Below are 16,704 nucleotides of genomic sequence, written 5' to 3'. Positions count from 1 at the left end.
GGACAGTTCTTAAAATGGACAGAGATGTCAGCAGAGAGCACTGTGGTCATAATGTCAGCAGACAGCTCTGTGTTCCAAAAAGAAAACCATTTCCTTTGTAGTATTCAGCAGCTAATAAGTACTGGAATGATTAAGATTTTTTAATAGAAGTCATTTACAAATCTGTTTACCTTTCTGGCTCCAGTTGATTTAAAAAAAAAAAAAAAAAGTTCTCCACGGGAGTACCCCTTTAACCCCTTAAGGACTCAGGGTTTTTCCGTTTTTGCACTTTCGTTTTTTCCTCCTTACCTTTTAAAAATCATAACCCTTTCAATTTTCCACCTAAAAATCCATATTATGGCTTATTTTTTGCGTCGCCAATTCTACTTTGCAGTGACATTAGTCATTTTACCAAAAAATGCACGGCGAAACAGAAAAAAAAAATCATTGTGCGACAAAATCGAGAAAAAAAAACGCAATTTTGTAACTTTTGGGGGCTTCTGTTTCTACGCAGTGCATATTTCGGTAAAAATTACACTTTATCCTTATTCTGTAGGTCCATACGGTTAAAATGATACCCTACTTATATAGGTTTGATTTTGTCGCACTTCTGGAAAAAATCATAACTACATGCAGGAAAATTTATACGTTTAAAAATGTCATCTTCTGACCCCTATAACTTTTTTATTTTTCCACGTACAGGGCGGTATGAGGACTCATTTTTTTGCGCCGTGATCTGAAGTTTTTATCGGTATGATTTTTGTTTTGATCGGACTTTTTGATCACTTTTTATTCATTTTTTAATGGTATAAAAAGTGACCATAATACGTTTTTTTGGACTTTGGAATTTTTTTTGCGCGTACGCCATTGACCGTACGGCTTAATTAATGATATATTTTTATAGTTCGGACATTTACGCACGCGGTGATACCACATATGTTTATTTTTTATTTTTTTTTACACTGTTTTATTTTTTTTATGGGAAAAGGGGGGTGATTCAAACTTTTATTAGGGAAGGGGTTAAATGACCTTTATTAACACTTTTTTTTTACATTTTTTTTGCAGTGTTATAGGTCCCATAGGGACCTATAACACTGCACACACTGATCTCCTATGCTGATCACTGGCGTGTATTAACACGCCTGTGATCAGCATTATCGGCGCTTGACTGCTCTTGCCTGGATCTCAGGCACGGAGCAGTCATTCGCCGATCGGACACCGAGGAGGCAGGTAAGGGCCCTCCCGATGTCCGGTCAGCTGTTCGGGACGCTGAGATTTCACCGCGGCGGTCCCGAACAGCCCGACTGAGCAGCCGGGTCACTTTCACTTTCACTTTAGAAGCGGCGGTCTGTCGGCTTTGATCGAAGCTTCTAAAGGGTTAATACCGCACATCGCCGCGATCGGCCATGTGTGGTATTAGCCGCGGGTCCCGGCCGTTGATTAGCGCCGGGACCGACGCGATATGATGCGGGATGGCGGCGCGATCCCGCTTCATATCGCGGGAGCCGGCGCAGGATGTAAATATACGTCCTGCGTCGTTAAGGGGTTAAGGGGAGTAAAACTGGGAGACTCACCTGTAGAGAAGGATCTGGATGTACTTGTGGACCATAGACTACAGAATAGCATGCAGTGTCAGGCAGACCCATCTAAGGCCAGCAGGATGTTGTCATGTTTCAACCTTGGCATAGACTCCAGGGACAGGGACATAATACTACCCCTTTATAAAGATAAGAGGAAAGGACAGCGCTCAGCACAGCTGATAGTTCAAGCCAATAAACGAATAGACTGCTGGACACTCACAATCAAATTGTCAGTACAGAGTGCTCTATTCCAAGAATGCAAGTCCTTCAATAATCCAGCGTATAGAAATATAAGAATGGCACTCACCCATCTGACTAAAAACAGAGGCATTTATTGTGCAGAAGCATACATACACATAAGCGGCATCATAGAAGCGGCATCATGGGAGAGGGACGCCGAACAAAAGGTAGGTAATTTCACACGCCGCGCGTGCTTCTTCTGACCCCTCTTTACTATACTATACGGTGTGTATATCGGCAACAGCGTGAACAGGTGTATGTTTTAACTCTTTCAGGCGCAATTGGCTAAAAAACAATTAAAAATATACAAAAGATATATGCAACACAAAAACAGTATAAAAAAACAGTATAAAAAACAAAAACAGTATAAGCTTAGAGAAATACACTATAGTCTAACTTATCATTCACCCCTTTATAAAGCATTGGGCGTACTATAAGATTATCTCTAGGTGGTACAGATGCCCAGAAAGGATACATGAAATGTTCCCATCAACTTCAGCATCATGTCTGGGCTGTGGTTACGTTCAGGGGTCTTACCTCCAGATATGGTGACAATGCCCCAGGATTAGTCCATTCTGTTGGTCTGTATATGATCTGTTTAATCAGGTCTCCACAGACTCCATCAATCCCTCCCCAGAAAGTGCATTATTATCTTATTATCCATATACAATTTTGTAGGAGAAGAAGGCACTATTAAGACATTTTCCGTGCTGCATGTGGTTATCCCACGACACTGGAAATGCGTTGTTATACCTTCTAGATTGGAGTTCGGGGAGATGCTGAATCGCATCCGTAGGATGGAAGAACTGGTCTCTATGGATAGGGACCAGGCAGAAGCCTTTAATAATGTTTGATCTGCTTGGGACTCATACAATCCTCTGCCTTTATACATTGGGTATCCAATAATGACCCTCAAGTTCTTTGAACTTTTAGTAGGATTATAACATAAAACACATTGTATTCCAGAAATTTCTTAATTAATGTCCCCCCCCCTTTTTTTCCTCTTTTCTTTTCTCTCTCTCTCTCTCCTTCCTCTTTCTCTTTTTTTCTTCTTCTTGACACGCTGCTAGATACAGTTATTATTTGTAGGATGTTATGTTTGCCGACTGTAAGATTTGGCTGCTACAATTGCGTGTTGATGCTGCATACTTATTTATCTCAATAACTTACATAAAAATTGATTTGGACATAAAGAATTTGTACGGCGGCACCTGTTCAGTTTTGGGCAACAGTTCATAAAAGGGATGTTGTGGAGCTGGAAAGGGTACAGAGACGCACAACTAAACTAATCATGGGCATGGAACATCTTAGCTATGAAGAAGGATTAAAAGAATTACATTTGTTTAGTCTTGAGAAGTGACTTTTAAGGGGTATATGATCAACGTATATAACTATATAAATGGCCCATACAAAAAATTTAGGAAAAAACTGTTCCAAGTAAAATCCCCTCAAAAGACAATGGGGCACTCCCTCTGTCTGGAGAAGTTTAGTCTCAAGGGGTGACAAGCCTTCTTTACCATAAGAACTGTGAATTTATGGAACAGTCTACCTCGGGAACTGGTCACAACAGGAACAGTTGAGGGCTTCAAAACAGGGTTAGATATAGTCTGAGAAATTGTGTTTTTCCATTCCATTTCCGTTGCCACAGTCTCAACATGCTGCAATTCTAAAAATCGCACACTGAGCCCAAAAATTTAGAAAAATGCGAAAGAGGAGAGAAAAAATGGCAATGACAAAAACACCAAGTAGGTATGGGGTTTCATAAATCCCTATTAAATTGAAAGTAACATCTGGCTACAGTGCTTTTTTTTTTTTTTTTTTTTTTATCAATTAGCATTAGGAAAACCATATCAAAGTTTTGGAGAGTACATTTTTTTAGGGTTCCATATTCTCTGCTTCCCATCATAAAATAAATGGTAAAATTCTGGTTGACTTGGGGAGAGCATACTGCATGCAGAATGAGGCAAGGTACACACCAGTTTTAATGGATTATATTTGTAAGGCTGGGTTCAGGGAATATGGGAACCTGATACGGCTGGTGGGGAGCGAAAACCGGGCGCTCCCGTATCCCAGCCAGATCTGGCCCAAACCTTATTCAGTTCAATGAGCCAAGTTAAACGCTGACTCCGGTCGGCTCATTTTTGCCCCATATATGGTTTTCTCATTGGACATTGAACATTGAAATACATTACATATAGGCCAGGTCCAGCTGGAATACGGAAGCGCCCAGTTTTCGCTCCCCCCAGCCGTATTTGGTTCCCGTACACTACAAACGTAGTGTGAACCGGCCCTAATATAATCCAACATATCAGCAGAAAGGGTTGACTGCAATGCAGACTAATTTGATGCAGTGTGCGATGTATGGTCTGAACACTGACAGGCTTACCCTCCACCCCTTCAACCTCTGCAGCAATGCTGGCAACATGTCTTTTTTTTCCAAAGGCAACCTCTGGATATGATGCTAAGCACATGCACATGCCATTTTTTTTATTAGATCCTCAGAGAATTATTTGCCACAAAGTGCTATTTTGAACTTCCAGTGACTAGTATTAGAAAGTGTGAGAGTGATAACATCACATTTTAGACACTTGATCTCCATTCACACCTGAGACCTTGTAACACTAACAAGTCATATGACATATTAGCATATTTCTTCTTAGGGGTTTACTTATTTTTGTTTCCAAGGTTTAGACATTACTGGCTGTGTGCTGAGTTCTTATGAGGAGACAACAACATTAAACACTGTTATAAACACTGTTATACATGCACTCACTACTTTACATTGCAGCTGAGTGTCATTTCTTCAGTGTTATCACATGAAAATCTATAATAAAATATATACAAAAATGTGAGGGGTGGACTCACTTGTGTGATATACCGTATATAATGTGAGGGGTGGACTCACTTAGGTGATATACCGTATATAATGTGAGGGGTGGACTCATTTATGTGAGATACTGTATACTGTTGAGTACTCGCACTAGGCCACTTGAGCTCAGAGGAGCAAATTTAGCTTACTGGTGATTAGATTCTGTCCATGTCTGGGCATCTTCTGCTTGGTCTCTTGTGCTCTCGGAAATTAAACAAAGTCACCTATTAAACAAAGTCACCTATGTAAAAGTGAAACAGTGTTTCAACACTCTTCATTAGGAGGCCCTCCGGAGAACAGTGTTGAAACGTGTGCCTCGGAGGAGGTGGGTCATTTTCAGGTAATTATTGAAGTAATACAGGGTAATTGTGCAATATCATTGCCTGCTATCAATGGGATTCATGTTGCGCTGTGCACACGCCGGAATTTCCACAGCAGAAACATCATCTGAGTCCCCTAGGGAGTATGAAAAGTGTAATAAAAATTTCAATTATTATTAAAAATATAAATAAATAAAACACATAAAAAACTCCAAAACATAATTGGTATCACCATGCACAATTGCCTAAACTTTTAAAATGTAACACTATTGGTTTTGCACGGCAAATGACCTAAAAAAAAATAAAGAAATTCCAAATTGGTACTGATAAAAATGACAGATCTCAATGCCAAAAATGAACCCCAAAACAGATTAATAGGTGGAAAAAACTAATAAATCATAATGCTGTAATTGTCCTGATCTAAAGAATTAAGATAACATATCAGTTTAGTTTAAAGGGGTACTCCGGCCCTAAGACATCTTATCCCCTATTCAAAGAATAGGGGATAAGATGTCTGATCGCGGGGTCCCCCGCAATCTCTCATGCAGGCACCCACCTGTGGCAGCTGCAGAGAGCGATGTTCACGCCCCCCTCCCACTGACTTGCATTGAGGGGGCAGGGCATGATGTCACAAGGTTGCAGAGTCATGATGTCACGAAACTCTGGCCCCGTAGTCGTGACCCTTCAGACATGGAGCAAACATCGCTCTGTGCAGCTGCCACAGGTGGGTGTCTATATTTTTAAATAACATATTTATTTGCTTTACCTCTAATTTTTTTTTGGTTGGAAAAATAACATCATGTACGCATACCTTCACTAGAAATTTAAATAGTGATTTTTTAGGATTTGCTATTTTTATTTATTTATCTTTAAGCACTATTTTTACATCTATTTTTGTATGAAAGTATAGCTTAGTAAATTACTCAGTTGGCAGACCACAGTGTCTATCTGGACCAGGGATGCCATCTTTCTCGATCCCTGCCATCTAGACCAAGAGAGGATGGCAAGGAGAAGGAGGGGGGGGGGCGGCCGGGCCTAGATAGCAGTGATCTAACCAATTAATGTGCAGCCCAAAGCCAGCTCTACCCAAACCGACAATCAGCATGTAAAAGGTGGTAGGTGGCTCTGCCCATCCTGTTCTGCCCGGGCCGGGTTAGTGAGGAGCGTGGCAGCAGGTCTCTGGTTGTTGTCAGTGGGCAGAGCTGAAGCAGAGAGGACTGTGGACTATTATAAATCTGCTGATATGAAGATAGAAGATGAGGGGAAGCGGGTACAACATAAGTTTGTGATATATTTGCATAGCTATCCGTATGTATAAGGAGCGTTCATTAAAGATTTCCCCTGACCCACTTCTATTTATCACAGGGCAGTGAAACTGCACATGTGTAATTCAACAAGTCTCTAAAGAATACGTGCCAATTTGCAACTCAGAACTGATAACGGTCTTGATTTTACAGGTGCTGAAGTGGTATGAGGTTTAATAATGGACCCAGTGGAATACAGAGCAGTCATCAAGTTCCTTTACTTGAAAGGCCACACACCAAAGAAGACGTTCGATGAGATGAAAGAGGTTTATGGTGATGATTCCCCATCATATGATGTAGTCAAGAACTGGTATCGACAATACAAATGGGGTTGTACTTTGGTGCAAACAGCTCCAATTCCAGGGTGACCCCACTCTGCTATTGATAAACACACTATCCAGTAAGTGGAGGTTGCCATTTTTGGAAAATCGCCAAGTAATCATTCACCACCAAACCTAAAATGTCAAGATTAGTGGACCCTGGGAGGCTGTAGACTCTAGGCGGTTGAAGCCGATTAATGAGTAATTTATGGTTAAATTAAAATGGATCTTATATTCATGTATTTTTTTCCAATTGGTGTTTATCTTAATATGATCCATATTAAAGAGAGTTACTAATGTGAGGTACATGATATAACTAGTGTGAGGTACATGTGATTGTTAATTTGAGGGACATGGGATTAATAATGATTGGTACATGATATTACTAATGTGAGGTACATGGAGTAACTAATGTGCAGTACATGATATTACTAATGTGAGCTACATGATATTACTAATGTGAGGTACATGGGATTATTAATGTGAGGTACATGATATTGCTAATGTGAGGTACATGGGATTAATAATGGTTGGTACATGATATTACTAATGTGAGGCACATGGGGTAACTAATGTGAGGTACATGATATTACTAATGTGAGGTACATGATATTACTAATGTGAGGTACATGATATTACTAATGTGAGGTACATGATATTACTAATGTGAGGTACATGATATTACTAATGTGAGATACATGTTATTACTGATGTGAGGTACTTGATATTACTAATGTGAAGTGCATGATATTACTAATGTGATGTACATGATATTACTAATGTGAGGTACTTGGGATTACTAATGTGAGGTACATGATATTACTAATGTGAGGTACATGATATTGCTAATGTGAGGTACATGGAATTAATAATTGTTGGTACACGATATTACTAATGTGAGGTACATGGGGTAACTAATGTGAGGTACATGATATTACTAATGTGAGGTACATGATATTACTAATGTGAGGTAAATGATATTACTAATGTGAGGTACATGGGGTAACTAATGTGAGGTACATGTTATTACTGAAGTGAGGTATATGATATTACTAATGTGAGGTACATGATATTACTAATGTGAGGTACATGATATTACTAATGTGAGGTACATGATATTACTAATGTGAAGTACATGATATCACTAATGTGAGGTACATGTTATTACTGATGTGAGGTACATGATATTAATAATGTGAGGTACATGATATTACTAATGTGAGGTACATGTTATTACTGATGCAATAATGTACATGATATTACTAATGTGAGGTACGTGTTATTACTAATATGAGGTACATGATATTACTAATGTGAGGTACATGATATTACTAATGTGAAGTACATGGGATTACTAATGTGAGGTACGTGTTATTACTAATGTGAGGTACATGATATTACTAATGTGAGGTACATGATATTACTAATGTGAGGTACATGGGCTTACTAATGTGAGGTACATGATATTACTAATGTGAAGTACATGGGATTACTAATGTGAGATACATGGGATTACTAATGTGAGGTACATGATATCACTAATGTGATGTACATGATTAGAGATGAGCAAACCTTTGAAAAATTTGATTTGGCCGAATTTCCCCCCAAAAAATCTATATTAAAAACAGCTATTTCTGGGCCACAGAGAGCCTCAGTAGGGTTATAGAACACCTTGCTTTGTTCTAACACTTATATGGAGTGTGTAAATATCACTAGCGCTGGAACGGTATGTTAACTGGCTGCAAGATGACGCTGAGAGGGTCCTGACCACTCCTCACATAGATAGTAAATACAAACTTAGTTTGATATTAGCGGGATCTGACACGGCCTCTGAGCCCTACAACAATAGTGATGTCACTAAGTAGTGCCCAGGCAATACTGCAAACTGTTTGCTAATCAGCGAGCCACACCGGTGAGATGTTTTCCGGCCGGAGCGATCCTCCCGGTGTGTGTAGCCGCTGTCAATACCTCCGTGTTGAGGTGAACTTTCTATTGCTCCCCGGAACCATCGTGGATGTCTATTTCAGTCAGCTTCCTCAGTCACTCTGATGGCAAACTACTGGCGGGGCAGGACAGCTTTTCCAGGGCAAACTCTGCTAATGGCTGCCACAAATCAAATTTGTCTTCCCAGAAGTCCAGCGGATCTTCAAGGTGCGTTGGCATGGGCATGTCAAGGTATGCCACCACCTGCTGGTTCAGGTCCTGCTCCAGGTCTAAGTGCTGCTGTGGCTTCACTATGTGGGTAAAGAAAGCTACTTATCAGCGACTGTAGACTCAGGCTTTTGCTGATGGAGCTGGTATTGCTCCTGCCACCCCACCCCTCCCCAGCAGCCATGCTAGTGGAAGGTGAGTGCAGGGGGCCCCCCGCCTTCCTCATAACCCTGTAGCTCCTCTGGTTGCTCCTGCTCCTCCTCTCCTTTCAGATTACTAGAATAACCGCCCATTTGGTGAAACCTAATCTTTGCTCCACTGTGCCCCTCCCCCTCCTCCTCCAGTTCAGCCCCCACAGGGCTCATGTGGCTCACGCCTCCTGTGCCCTGACCAGCCATCGTTTCCAACACAGGTTGTAAGAAAGGAAGCAGTGGAATGACATCGTTCATCCCGTAATTCTGGCGACTTACTAATAATGGGGCTTCCTCAAAGGGCCTGAGCAAACGGCAGATATCACGTATGAGCTGCCACTGGTTCACATTGAAGTTGTACAGGGGAGTACCCCTATCTGCTTGGATCATCAAGAAATCGGTTATGGCTTTTCTCTGTTCGTACAGTCATCCAACATATGGAGGGTGGAATTCCAACGTGAGGCAACATCACAAATGAGACTATGTTGGGGGATACCGTTCTGATGCTGCAACTCAAGGTGGGTGTACTTTGCGGTGTACAAGTGGCTGAAGTGCATGCAAAGTTTCCTTCCCATTGTTAGAAAGTCTTGCAAATGGGGGGAACACTTCAGGAACCGCTTCACAACCAGATTGAACACGTGTTCCATGCAAGGTGCATGGCTCAGCCTTCCCAGTCACAGCTCATGCAAGTTGTTATTCCCGTTGTCAGTCACCATGGTTCCCATTTCCAGTTTTTGTGGAGTAAGCCTAGCTCCGATTTCTTTACAAATGATTTTTAGCAGTTCCTCCCCTGGGTGACTCTGTTTGTCAAGGCAAACCATGTGAAGAACAGCGTGACATCGCCGTGCCCTGCACACATGGTATGCTGAAGAGACTTGTCTGGGCAGTGGAGGTTGAGGACACGATAGAGGATGAGGAGGCGGAGTTGCACACTGTCACAGGACCAACAGCCTGAGAGCGTGGAGGAGGAAGCGGCATGACCTGTCCAAGTTGGTGTTGTGGCTGTGCAGGAACCACATTCACCCAGTGAGCCGTAAAGGACATGTATTGCCCCTGACCATAGTTACAGCTCCAGGCGTCTGCGCTACTGTGCACTTTAGTACACACCAACAGGCTCAATGACTGGCCCACCTTCTGTTCCACAAAATTGTGCTGGGCTGGCACTGCCTTCTTCACAAAGAAATGACAGCTTGGCACTCTCCACCTCGGCTCAACAAAAGCAGAGTCCCCCACTTGGAAATTCGGGGGATAAAAAAAACGGACCTTGATTTAGGTGCCCAGGTGTCCAATGAAAAGTATCACAACCAGAAAAGGATGTGGATAAAAGTTCTTGTTTATTAATGAAAATAAAACAAGGTAAAAACAATAACGCCTTTCGGGGTATAAAAAACAATAACGTGTTTCGGGGTATAGCAAGTGTATACAGTATACTGAACACCTGGGCTTTTATATGGTTGTCAATAAAATCCAAGATGGTAGCAAGGTAAAAGGTCACAGTTACCTGGCACATTAAACATAAGTATATTAATTAGTTATTCAAATATTAAGCAGCATTTATGTTAATCAGTAATTCTGAAATACTTCCTTAATAAAAAGATGTCATAATTTACAATAGAAATTAGTGTTTATACACTTCGTTTTGAAAGGATGCTGTTATTCATTCCCGTGGATATTGAAATAGAGGCTTGGTTGCGGTGGCGGACACTGACAGTCTTTCGCGCGCTTCACACACTGTAAGCTGTGGCCACGTGTTACCTTTCGGTAGTTAGAGATGCATCGCTATGTAGCGGCTTCATTCATACTGCGCATTGTGTAGAGCGCTCGCTGCTTGTTGTGGTCATTCTATTTAGCATAGATATGCATAGGCTGTATTGTGAGGGTGCCACAGGACTATTATGAGAAAGGGGGAAGAATGCATGCTGAAAATCTGGAAGAGAACTCAATATACAATTAGTTTCAGAAGTCAGTGAATTAAGGCCGCTATAAGTGTATTTAATGCAAGTCCGCACACACGGATGGATCTATATAGAAAAATATGTATATTTAGGCAACAGAAAGGATATTGCAAATATCACTAGATGGAATGAAATAATATAAGTGCATAATTATATATCTGATATATGAAAGATAATAAATACAATTAACAGTAACATTATAAATATAATAAATTATAATAGATTTAAAAAGATTACTATAGCACATTCGATGTAGTACATCACTATATGGAATTAGATGGTGCAAGTGCATAATTATATAGCTGATAAGTAAGATATATTAATTACTATTGCACATTTTACACAATAAATATTAAATAAAGTGTAAGAATAAATAAATAAATGGTTGTACCTATTTCAACGGTATACATGAATAAAAATTAAAAGGTTCATATATAGAAAATGTGTAATACCAAAGTGTGAATATGGGGTGTTTGAAAACGTATGTGCACACACATGCACTGGTGACATGAATGGGCGTGCATATACGGTTGCTATACATAAAAGGATTATATATGAAAATAGAGAAGAATACGCTGAAGTGGGAGCACATTTATATATCACTCTTGGATATAACCACAGCTATAGATTGCTTTCAATGTACTCGTTCAAACCTAGTGGGTGTAAAGTACGCAATTTGTAGATCCTATAATTCTCATGTTGTCTTAAGGTATAATATCTTTGTGGAATATCTGGACTGATATGTTCGATAGCTGTAATTTTAAAGGCGGAAAAATCTCCATTAGGATAGATGGAAGCATGCCGTGAGACACTGTGAAGTTGATATTTCAGGGTGACATTACTACAATGTTTATTGAGCAAACAATGGTAGACACAGCTCTCCCTCTCGCCCACTCCACGACACGAGACTAGGACTGGACCCTCGATCCAGAGAAACAGCAAAGACAATTAAGGCTGCGCACTGTGGCCGAAACGCGTCACCTGTTTCTTATGTTGACTAATTGCTGAATAAACTTCTAAGAATTGCTTGAACCTCCACGCTGGACATTGCCTTTTGTCTTTGCTACAATGTTTATTCACACGATTTCTCAGACATTGCATTGTTTGACCCACATATTGTATGTTACATGTGCATTGTATTAGATAGATCATATATATTTAGAGTCACATGTTATGTGAGTTTTAATGGGGAAGATTTCTCCTTAAATCTGCGAGCAAAAATCTGTTGCATTTACAATGGTTATGATTGCATTTGAAGCATCCATTTTTATGGAGAAAGGTTGGAGGATTTTTGTCACTGTTGTTCTTTAGGTTACTTGGAGTGAGTATATTCTTCAAGGATCGTGCTCTGCGATATGTTATTTGTGGTTTCAAGGTAAGATTAGATTTGAGGAATGGATCATTCAATAGAATGTCCCAATGTCTGGCTAGGATTCGTCTAATTTGATTGCTGTTGTTGGAGAAAGTGGTAATAAAGTTAAAACATCTTTTTTCTTGGGATACATCAGTGTCATCTTTGGTGGGTTTGGTTAAGCATTCAACTTGGATGAGTTTGCTGGCTCTATTAGCGAATTCAACGAGTTTCTTTGGATATTTTTTCGCTTGAAATCTATTTTTAAGGATTTGGCTCTGTGCTACATAGTCAGATTGTAAGGTACAGTTTTGCCGGATTCTTTTGAACTGTCCGTATGGGACATTTAACAGCCACTTCTTATAATGGGAACTGGTAAAATCTAGGTAGCTATTGCTACCTACCTTCTTAAAGAAGGTTTTTGTATTAATCTTGTAATCATCAGTGTGAAAGACAACCACATCTAGAAATTTGGCATTATTTTTGTAAACGTTCTGTGTAAACGTTAGGCCCCAGTTATTATTGTTGATTCTTTGTAAAAAGATAGTGAGTTCTTCGGGGGTGCCGTCTCATATGATAAAAATGTCATCAATGTAGTGTTTGTAAAATTTCCAATGGGTAAAATGGGGGTGCGTATATAAAACGATGTCCTCAAATGCCCAACAAAAAGATTAGGAAAGCTAGGCACGAAACGCATCCCCATCGTGGTGCCCCTCTTTTGAGTGTAAATATGATTTAAAAATGAGAAATAATTATCGGTTGAAACCAATTTGATTCCTTTCAGAATAAAATCACTTTGTTCTTGTGGTATGGTAGTATCATTATTGAGATAATGAGAGATGGCATTGAGACCCAACTTATGGTCGATAATTTTGATTTAGGATTAAGATTTGTTGATACAGGTGGTGGTTGTAAAGAGTTGGCTGTAGAAGAAATTGGTATGGGGTTGCTGGGGCCATTTGAGGAATCAGACATATTGAAATGGCGTTTAATAGTGAGTTTTCTGTTAAATGAGTTGAGGTACAGAAAGAGTTGAAAGTCGTTGGAGCTGCTGGTTGGGCAAAAGGAAAGGCCTTTTTCAAGGACTGTCTTTTCTATAGGTGTTAGGTGGTGAGAGGATAAATTGAAATTTTTAACTAAATTGGATGTTGGTATGTTTCCACTTTCTCTTTTCTCTCTCGTCTTGCTCGACCACTTCTGCATCCTCTCTTTCTGGATTTTTTGGTTTGATGCCTAAGGGGAGGGCTCAATGAATTTGTTCTGTTGGGGTGATGAGTGACGGAACTGGAGATGTGAGAGTTGGTGGTAGACCTAAAAAAACCTGTGGTATCTCCGTGATTTATTGAGTTGTTTGTGAGTAAATTTGAAGTACCAGGGGTATGAAACATGTGGTCTGGTGAAAGGAATGCGGTAGGAGTATCTGCTTCATCATGTATGGTCAGAAGAGAATCTTCTGATGATAATTCTGTAATAGAATCAAATCGACTGGATGGTAAAGTACGTGGTGTAGTGGTGGTCTGTTCATTAAATAGCGCTAGAATGTCATCGGGAATGATCTGTGGTATGGAGTGGATTTGTGCATGATGAATCTGTGTGTGTTGAGAGGGCTTGGGTGGTTTTGGAGTATAATTAACATTTTTGCTTTGTGTTTGTTTTTTATGTTGTGATATGGGTAAGATAGAAGAATGAGCGCTAGGTTTATTGTGCGTAGAATGTTTGAAAGTTTTGGTGGGTTGCGGTATGGGACTATATGGTTTGTTGGAGTGTGATTTTTTGATATTGAGAGCCTTTGGGCAAAGGGTATCCCATAGGGTTTTTTGAAAGGGTGTTGGAAGGTTGGTGATCAGAAGTATTGGTGGTCCTAGCCCGGGGGTTATGGGTATTGTTTTTTTATTTCTTATTATTTGGTTTGAGCCAATAGCGGACATTATTTGTGGCATCATTTTCTCTGTCTCTGTGGAGTTTGCCCAATTTTTTTATTTGAAGTGTCTTTTTCTATTTTATTGGTTTTAGATGTAAAATTTTTATCCCACATAGGAAAATCTTGGAGATGGGGGTATTGTTCCAAGGTCTTTTGGCAATTATCGATTTTGTCTGCAATGCCTTCTACTAAACAATATATTTGTTCGATTAATATGTTAAGAAGCGTAGTAGAGCATACATTAAGGGCTGTGTCCCATTTTGTACAGAAAATATTGTCATTTGAGAAGGTGGGTTCTGGACGGAGACGTAAGCCTCTAGGTATTAGGTTTTCTATAGTGTAGGTGGTCAGAAAAGAGCTGTCTAACTGGTGCTGTATCTCATCAGTGTGCAGTTTTTCTATTTCAAAGAATAGTGATTTAATGCATTTAAAGTCATTAATATTAGCAGTACCTTCTTGGGGTGGAACAAATGCATTAGTTGAGTTGTTGCTCCAAGAGGTCACAGATTTTTGGAAAAGGAGATTTCTTTTGTTGAGACGAATATTCTTAGGATCCATTTTGAAAATTGCTTGGTGGGTGTATACAATAGTCGCCCAGGGACCTAAGACAAATGTATAGACTCTGAAATCCGATGAAGTGGAGCCGGATTGAGGAACCTGTATAAAAGTAGAAAAAAAAAGAAGACCCAGGAAAGGCACCTTGTGCGTTACCCTTGGATAAATCAGCAAGTGGGAAGGGAAGTCGGAGACTCTATAGGATGGCCGCTCGCTCACCTTGATCGTATAATAAAAAAGCATGTAGCCTCAATTAGAGGTGTGATACATCCTGTGCAGGCCCAAGGTCCCAGTAGATAACCGGAGGAAATTCTGAAGTGGAGTTTCGAGGGATAGAAAAACGGACCTTGATTTAGGCGCTCAGGTGTCCAATGAAAAGTATCACAACCAGAAAAGGATGTGGATAAAAGTTCTTGTTTATTAATTAAAATAAAGCAAGGTAAAAACAATAATGCATTTCGGGGTATAGCAATCCCTTCATCAGATTGAAAAGTGCATACAGTATACTGAACTTGTAGCCTTTTTATATGGTTGTCAATAAAATCCAAGATGGTGGCAAGGTAAAAGGTCAAAATTACTTGCCACATGAAACATAAGAATATTATATAGTTATGCAAATATTAAGCAGCATTCATGTTAATCAGTAACTCTGAAATACTTCTTTAATAAAAAGATGTCAGAATTTACAATAGAAAGTAGTGTTTATACAGTTCGTTTGGAAAGAATGCTGTTATTCCGTCTGGTTTATATTCAAATAGAGGCTTGATTGCGGTGGCAAAGACTGACAGTCTTTCGTGCGCTTAACACACTGTAAGCAGTGGCCGCGTGTTTCCATTCGGTAGTTAGGGATGCGTCGCTATGGAGGGGCTTCATTCATACTGCGCATTGTGTAGAGCGCTTGCTGCTTGTTGTGATCATTCTATTTAGCATAGATGTGCATAGGCTGTATTGCGAGGGTGCCACTGGACTATTATAAGAAAGGGGAAAGAATGCATGCAGAAAATGTGGAAGAGAACTCAATATACAATTAGTTTCAGAAGTCAGTGTATTAAGGCCAGTATGCTTTAATGCAGGTCCGCACATATGGATGGATCTATATGGAAAAATATGTATTTTTAGATAGCTATATTAAAAGTATAAGGGGGAATATCCCTCACAAGACAACAGAAAGGATATTGCAAATATCACTAGATGGAATGAAATAATACAAGTGCATAATTATATATCTGATAGATAAAAGATAATAAATACAATTAACTGTAAAATTATAAATAAAATAAATTATAATAGATTTAAATAGATTATAATGCACATTCGATGTAATAAACCACTAGATGAAATTAGATGGTGCAAGTGCATAATTATATAGCTGATAAGTAAGATATATTAGATTACTATTGCATATCAAACATATCAGTACAGATATTCCATAACGATATAATACCTTAAGACAACATGAGAATTATTGGATCTACAAATTGCATACTCTACACCCACTAGGTTTGAACGAGTACATCGAAAGCAATCTATAGCTGTGGTTATATCCAAGAGAGATTTATAAATATCTTCCCACTGCGTATTTTTCTCTATTTTCATATATAATCCTTTTATGTATAGCAACCGTATATGCACGCCCATTCATGCCACCTGTGCATGTGTGTGCATATACGTTTTCACACACCCTATATTCATACTTTGATATTGCACATTTTCTATATATGAACCTTTTAATTTTTATTCATATATACAGTTAAAATAGGTACAACCATTTATTTAGTAATTCTTACTCTTTAATTAATATTTATTGTATAAAATGTGCAATAGTAATCTAATATATCTTATTTATCAGCTATATAATTATGCACTTGCAGCATCTAATTCCATCTAGTGGTTTATTACATCGAATGTGCACTAGTAATCTATTTAAATCTATTATAATTTATAATATTTATAATTTTACTGTTAATT

The sequence above is a fragment of the Hyla sarda genome, chromosome 9 (genome assembly GCF_029499605.1).
Source record: "Hyla sarda isolate aHylSar1 chromosome 9, aHylSar1.hap1, whole genome shotgun sequence".
NCBI lineage: Eukaryota > Metazoa > Chordata > Amphibia > Anura > Hylidae > Hyla > Hyla sarda.
Note: the sequence above shows the minus strand (reverse complement) of the source record.